The following is an 8,069-nucleotide window of genomic DNA, read 5'->3' as shown; positions in this document are numbered from 1 at the left end:
ACTGCACAAAGGGAGATCTGTGTTCCAATCCTCATCATCCATATTGGCGCCATAACCTTCCTTTAGGTAAGAATGATATTTAATGCATGTGTTCATCTCTATTTTCCGACTGCCATGAGAAAATAATACTATTTTTTACTAGTACACTTGTACTCCCTCACTAACAAAACCAATTCTGAATTAGAAGGCCAATCATGTACTTGGTTTCACCAACTCGTGAGGAGAAGGAGAAACAGAGCATGAAGAGGAAGAAGAAGAAGAATAAACAGTGCCAAGGCGATCTTGCTGAAGCCAGAGGCCTCAGTCGAGGCTATTCAAGGGCTCCGGCAATGACTACCTTACATGTGAGACGATCCTCCAGGGAACCCTTCCACTTCTGTTGTCTCACTTAATTACTTAGGAGCACTTAAGTACCACTAATTTATTGCTGCCTAATTTTCCCGTTGGAGTTAAACAAATCTTTAGTAGGACCCTATGCCGAATCATGTACGTGTGAATGTCTGTCTATGGAGGTGAATCATGTGGTGGAGCAGGGAGGGAATATTATTAGTGTCATGACATAATAGTGCTATTGTTTTGCATGTCAATTTATTGCCATTGGTTCAACGAGGCAATGTTTTGCGTATTGTCCATCATGAATTTGATGCTACAGTTTGAGTAATATGCTAATGTATTCCTATCCTTTCTCACTAACCTAATGAAGGTTTCACCTTGTTCCTACTTGTGCAAACAGGGATCATGTTGTGCCAATCATACATTTTAGTGGAACTACACAAGACAATACAATGAACTGTTGGAAATAGGCCCTAGAGGCAATAATAAATTAGTTATTATTATTATATTTCCTTGTTCATGATAATCGTTTATTATCCATGCTATAATTGTATTGATAGGAAACTCAGATACATGTGTGGGTACATAGACAACACCATGTCCCTAGTAAGCCTCTAGTTGACTAGCTCGTTGATCAATAGATGGTTACGGTTTCCTGACCATGGACATTGGATGTCGTTGATAACGGGATCACATCATTAGGAGAATGATGTGATGGACAAGACCCAATCCTAAGCCTAGCACAAAGATCGTGTAGTTCGTATGCTAAAGCTTTTCTAATGTCAAGTATCATTTCCTTGGACCATGAGATTGTGCAACTCCCGGATACCGTAGGAATGCTTTGGGTGTACCAAACGTCACAACATAACTGGGTGGCTATAAAGGTGCACTACGGGTATCTCTGAAAGTGTCTGTTGGCTTGGCACGAATCGAGACTGGGATTTGCCACTCCGTGTGACGGAGAGGTATCTCTGGGCCCACTCGGTAGGACATCATCATAATGTGCACAATGTGACCAAGGGGTTGATCACGGGATGATGTGTTACGGAACGAGTAAATAGACTTGCCGGTAACGAGATTGAACAAGGTATCGGCATACCGACGATCGAATCTCGGGCAAGTACAATACCGCTAGACAAAGGGAATTGAATACAGGATTGATTGAATCCTCGACATCATGGTTCATCCGATGAGATCATCGTGGAACATGTGGGAGCCAACATGGGTATCCAGATCCCGCTGTTGGTTATTGGCCGGAGAGTTGTCTCGGACATGTCTGCATGGTTCCCGAACCCGTAGGGTCTACACACTTAAGGTTCGGTGGCACTAGGGTTGTAGAGATAATAGTATGCGGTAACCCGAATGTTGTTCAGAGTCTCAGATGAGATCCCGGATGTCACGAGGAGTTCCGGAGGGGTCCAAAGGTAAAGATTTATATATAGGAAGTCCAGTTTCGGCCACCGGGAAAGTTTTGGGGGTCATCGGTATTGTACCGGGACCACCGGAAGGGTCCCGGGGGTCCATCGGGTGGGGCCACCTATCCCAGAGGGCCCCATAGGCTGAGGGGGCGTGGGAACCAGCCCCTGGTGGGCTAGTGTGCCCCCCTTGGGACTCCCATGCGCCTAGGGTTAGATACCCTAAGGGGTGGGGGCGCCTCCACTTGGCTTGGAGGCCAAGCCACCCCTAGGGCAGCCGCCCCCCTCCCTAGATGGGATCTACAAGGGGTCGGCGCCCCCTAGGCCCCTATATATAGTGGAGGGGAGGGAGGGCAGCCGCACCTAAGTCCCTGGCGCCTCCCTCCCTCCCATGACACCTCTTCCTCCCCGCTTGCGCTTGGCGAAGCCCTGCCGGGATCCCGCTACTTCCACCACCAGGCCGTCGTGCTGCTGGATCTCCATCAACCTCTCCTCCCCTTGCTGTATCAAGAAGGGGGAGATGTCTCTCCCAACCATATGTGTGTTGAACGCGGAGGTGCCGTCCGTTTGGCACTAGGATCATCGTGTTGGGGAACGTAGCAGAAATTCAAAAAAAATTCCTACGTGTCACCAAGATCTATCTATGGAGAAACCAGCAACGAGGGAAAGGAGAGTGCATCTACATACCCTTGTAGATCTCTAAGCGGAAGCGTTCAAGAGAACGGGGTTGAAGGAGTCGTACTCGTCGTGATCCAAATCACCGGAGATCCTAGTGCCGAACGGACGGCACCTCCGCGTTCAACACACGTACAGCCCGGTGACGTCTCCCATGCCTTGATCCAGCAAGGAGAGAGGGAGAGGTTGAGGAAGACTCCGTCCAGCAGCAGCACAACGGCGTGGTGGTGATGGAGGAGCGTGGCAATCCAGCAGGGCTTCGCCAAGCACCGCGGGAGAGGAGAAGGGAGAGAGGTAGGGCTGCGCCAGGGAGAGGTCAAAACTCATGTGTTGGCAGCCCCAAATCCCTCAAGTATATATAGGGGAGAGGGAGGGGGGTGCGCCCCCTCTAGGCTTTCCACCCCAAGGGGTGCGGCAGCCCCAATCCCATCTAAGGGTGGCGGCCAAGGGGGGAGAGGGGGGAAACTTGCCCCCCAAGTTAGGTGGAAGCACCCCCTCCCCAAACCCTAGGCGCCTTGGGCCCTTGTGGGGGGGCGCACCAGCCCACCTAGGGTTGGTCCCCTCCCACACTTGGCCCATGCAGCCCTCCGGGGCCGGTGGCCCCACTTGGTGGACCCCCGGGACCCTCCCGGTGGTCCCGGTACGTTACCGATAAAACCCGAAACTTTTCCGGTGACCAAAACAGGACTTCCCATATATAAATCTTTACCTCCGGACCATTCCGGAACTCCTCGTGACGTCCGAGATCTCATCCGGGACTCCGAACAACATTCGGTAACCACATACAAACTTCCTTTATAACCCTAGCGTCATCGAACCTTAAGTGTGTAGACCTTACGGTTCGGGAGACATGTAGACATGACCGAGACGTTCTCCGGTCAATAACCAATAGCGGGATCTGGATACCCATGTTGGCTCCCACATGTTCCATGATGATCTCATCGGATGAACCACGATGTCAAGGACTCATTCAATCCCGTATACAATTCCCTTTGTCTAGCGGTATTGTACTTGCCCGAGATTCGATCGTCGGTATCCCGATACCTTCTTCAGTCTTGTTATCAGCAAGTCTCTTTACTTGTTCCGTAACACATCATCCCGTGATCAACCCCTTGGTCACATTGTGCACATTATGATGATGTCCTATCGAGTGGGCCCAGAGATACCTCTCCGTTTACACGGAGTGACAAATCCCAGTCTCGATTCGTGCCAACCCAACAGACACTTTCGGAGATACCTGTAATGCACCTTTATAGCCACCCAGTTACGTTGTGACGTTTGGTACACCCAAAGCATTCCTACGGTATCCGGGAGTTGCACAATCTCATGGTCTAAGAAAAAAGATACTTGACATTATAAAAGCTTTAGCATATGAACTACACGATCTTTGTGCTAGGCTTAGGATTGGGTCTTGTCCATCACATCATTCTCTAATGATGTGATCCCATTATCAACGACATCCAATGTCCATGGTCAGGAAACCGTAACCATCTATTGATCAACGAGCTAGTCAATTAGAGGCTTACTAGGGACATGGTGTTGTCTATGTACCCACACATGTATCTGAGTTTCCTATCAATACAATTATAGCATGGATAATAAACGATTATCATGAACAAGGAAATATAATAATAATAACCAATTTATTATTGCCTCTAGGGCATATTTCCAACAGTCTCCCACTTGCACTAGAGTCAATAATCTAGTTCACATCGCTATGTGATTAACACTGATAGGTCACATCGCCATGTGACCAACATCCAAAGAGTTTACTAGTGTTGCTAAACTAGTTCACATCACCATGTGATTAAGACTCAATGAGTTCTGGGGTTTGATCATGTTTTCCTTGTGAGAGAAGTTTTAGTCAACGGGTCTGCAGTATTCAGATCCGTATGTACTTCGCAATTCTCTATGTCATATTGTAAATGCTGCTTCCACGTTCCACTTGAAGCTATTCCAAATGGTTGCTCACTATACGTATCCGGTTTGCTACTCAGAGTCATTCGGATAGGTGTTAAAGCTTGCATTGACGTAACCCTTTACGCCGAACTCTTTATCACCTCCATAATCGAGAAATATTTACTTATTCTTCTAAGGATAATTTTGACCGCTGTCCAATGATCCGTTCCTGGATCATTCTTGTACCCCTTGACTGACTCATGGCAAGGCACACTTCCGGTGCGGTACACAGCATAGCATACTATAGAGCCTACGTCTGAAGCGTAGGGGACGGCCTTCGTCCTTTATCTCTCTTCTGCCGTGGTCGAGCTTTTAACTCTTAACTTCATACCTTACAACTCAGGCAAGAACTCCTTCTTTGAATGATCCATCTTGAACACCTTCAAGATCGTGTCAAGGTATGTGCTCATTTGAAAGTATTATTAAGCATTTTGATCTATCTTATAGATCTTGATGCTTATTGTTCAAGTAGCATAATCCAGGTTTTCCATTGAAAAACACTTTTCAAATAACCCTATATGCTTTCTAGAAATTCTACATCATTTCTGATCAACAATATGTCGACAACATATACTCATCAGAAATTCCATAGTGCTCCCACTCACTTATTTGGAAATACAAGTTTCTCATAAACTTTGTATAAACCCAAAATCTTTGATCATTTTATCAAAGTGTATATTCCAACTCCGAGATGCTTACTCCAGTCCATGGAAGGATCGCTGGAGCTAGCATTCCTTTCAGCATCCTTAGGATCGACAAAACCTTTCTGATTGTATCACATACAACCTTTCCTCACGAAAACTGGTAAGGAAACTCGTTTTGACATCCATCTGCCAGATTTCATAAATGCAACTAATGCTAACATGATTCCGACGGACTTAAGCATCGCTACGGATGAGAAAATCTCACCGTAGTCAACTCCTTGAACTTGTGAAAAACTCTTTGCCACAAGTCGAGCTTCATAGACGGTGACATTACCGTCCACGTCCGTCTTCTTCTTAAAGATCCATTTATCTCAATGGCTTGCCGATCATTGGGCAAGTCCACCAAAGTCCATGCTTTGTTCTGATACATGGATCCTATCTCGGATTTCATGGCTCCTAACCATTTGTCGGAATTTGGGCCCACCATCGCTTCTTCATAGCTCGTAGGTTCATTGTTGTCTAGCAACATGACCTTTAAGACAGGATCACCGTACCACTCCGAAGCAGTACGCGTCCTTGTCGTCCTACGAGGTTCGGTAGTGACTTGATCCGAAGCTTCATGATCAATATCATAAGCTTCCACTTCATTGGTGTAGGTGCCACGGGAACAACTTCCTGTGCCCTGCTACACACTGGTTGAAGTGATGGTTCAATAACCTCATCAAGTCTCCACTATCCTCCCACTCAATTCTCGAGACAAACCTTTCCTCGAGAAAGGACCCGATTCAAGAAACAATCCCTATTGCTTTCGGATCTGAATTAGGAGGTATACCCAACTGTTTTGGGTGTCCTATGAAGATGCTTTTTATCCGCTTTGGGTTCGAGCTTATCAACCTGAAACTTTTTCACATAAGCGTCGCAGCCCCAAACTTTTAAGAAACGACAACTTAGGTTTCTCCAAACCACAGTTCAAACGATGTCGTCTCAACGGAATTACGTGGTGCCCTATTTAAAGCGAGTGCGGTTGTCTCTAATGCCTAACCCATGAACGATAGTGGTAATTTGATAAGAGATATCATGGTACGCACCATATCCAATAGGGTGCAACTATGATGTTCGAACACACCATCACACTATGGTGTTCCAGGCGGTATTAATTGTGAAACAATTTCCACAATGTCTTAATTGTGTGCCAAAGCTCGTAACTCAGATACTCATCTCTATGATCATATCATAGACATTTTATCCTCTTGTCACAATGACCTTCAACTTCACTCTGAAATTACTTGAACCCTTCAATAGTTCAGACTTGTGTTTCATCAAGTAAATATACAGTATCTACTTAAATCATCTGTGAAGTAAAACATAACGATATTCACTTCATGCCTCAGCACTTATTGGACTGCACACATCAAAGTGTGTTACTTCCAACAAATTGCTATCTTGTTCCATCTTACTGAAACCGAGGCTTTTCAGTCATCTTGCCTATGTGGTATGATTCGCATATCTCAAGTGATTTAAAATCAAGTGATTCCAAACGATCCATCTTGAATGGAGTTTCTTCATGCGTATACACCAATAGACATGGTTCGCATGTCTCAAACTTTTCAAAAACGAGTGAGTCCAAAGATCCATCAACATGGAGCTTCTTCATGCGTTTTATACCAATATGACTTACATGGCAGTGCCACAAGTAAGTGGTACTATCATTACTATCTTATAATTTTTGGCATGAAAATGTATATCACTACGATCGAGATTCAATAAGCCATTCCTTTAGGTGCAAGACCATTGAAGGTATTATTCAAATAAATAGAGTAACCATTATTCTCCTTAAATGAATAACCGTATTGCGATAGACATAATCCAATCATGTCTATGCTCAACGCAAACACCAAATGACAATTATTCAGGTTTAATACTAATCTTGATGGTAGAGGGAGCGTGCGATGTTTGATCACATCAAACTAGGAAACACTTCCAACACATATCGTCAGCTCACCTTTAGCTAGTCTCCGTTTATTCCGTAGCTCTTTTATTTCGAGTTACTAACACTTAGCAACCAAACCGGTATCTAATACCCTGGTGCTACTAGGAGTACTAGTAAAGTACACATTAACATAATGTATATCCAATATACTTCTATCGACCTTGCCAGCCTTCTCATCTACCAAGTATCTAGGGTAATTCCGCTCTAGTGACTATTCCCCTTATCACAGAAGCACTTAGTCTCGGGTTTGGGTTCAACCTTGGGTTTCTTCACTGGAGCAGCAGCTGATTTGCCGTTTCATGAAGTATCCCTTTTTGCCCTTGCCCTTCTTGAAACTAGTGGTTTCACCAACCATCAACAATTGATGCTCCTTCTTGATTTCTACTTTTGCGGTGTCAAAAATCGTGAATACCTCAAGGATCATCATATCTATCCCTGATATGTTATAGTTCATCACGAAGCTCTAGCAGCTTGGTGGCAATGACTTTGGAGAAACATCACTATCTCATCTGGAAGATCAACTCCCACTTGATTCAAGTGATTGTTTCACTCAGACAATCTGAGCACAAGCTCAACGATTGAGATTTTCTCCCTTAGTTTGCAGGCTAAGAAAATCGTCGGAGGTCTTATACCTCTTGACGTGGGCACGAGCCTGAAAATCCAATTTCAGCCCTCGAAACATCTCATATGTTCCGCGACATTTCGAAAACGTCTTTGGTGCCTCTACTCTAAACCATTTAACTGAACTATCACGTAGTTATCAAAACGTGTATGTCCGATGTTCGCAACATCCACAAACAACGTTTGGGGTTCAGCACACTGAGCGGTGCATTAAGGACATAAGCTTTCTACTGTCCGCATAATCGCTACTATCAACTTTCAACTATATTTTCTCTAGGAACATATCTAAACAGTGGAACTAAAGCGCGAGCTTACGACATAATTTGCAAAGATCTTTTGACTATGTTCAGGATAATTAAATTCATCTTATGAACTCCCACTCAGATAGACATCCCTCTAGTCATCTAAGTGATTACAGGATCCGAGTCAACT

Source organism: Triticum dicoccoides, chromosome 5B, assembly GCF_002162155.2.
Source record: "Triticum dicoccoides isolate Atlit2015 ecotype Zavitan chromosome 5B, WEW_v2.0, whole genome shotgun sequence".
Lineage (NCBI taxonomy): Eukaryota > Viridiplantae > Streptophyta > Magnoliopsida > Poales > Poaceae > Triticum > Triticum dicoccoides.
This window is presented reverse-complemented; position numbering follows the sequence as displayed.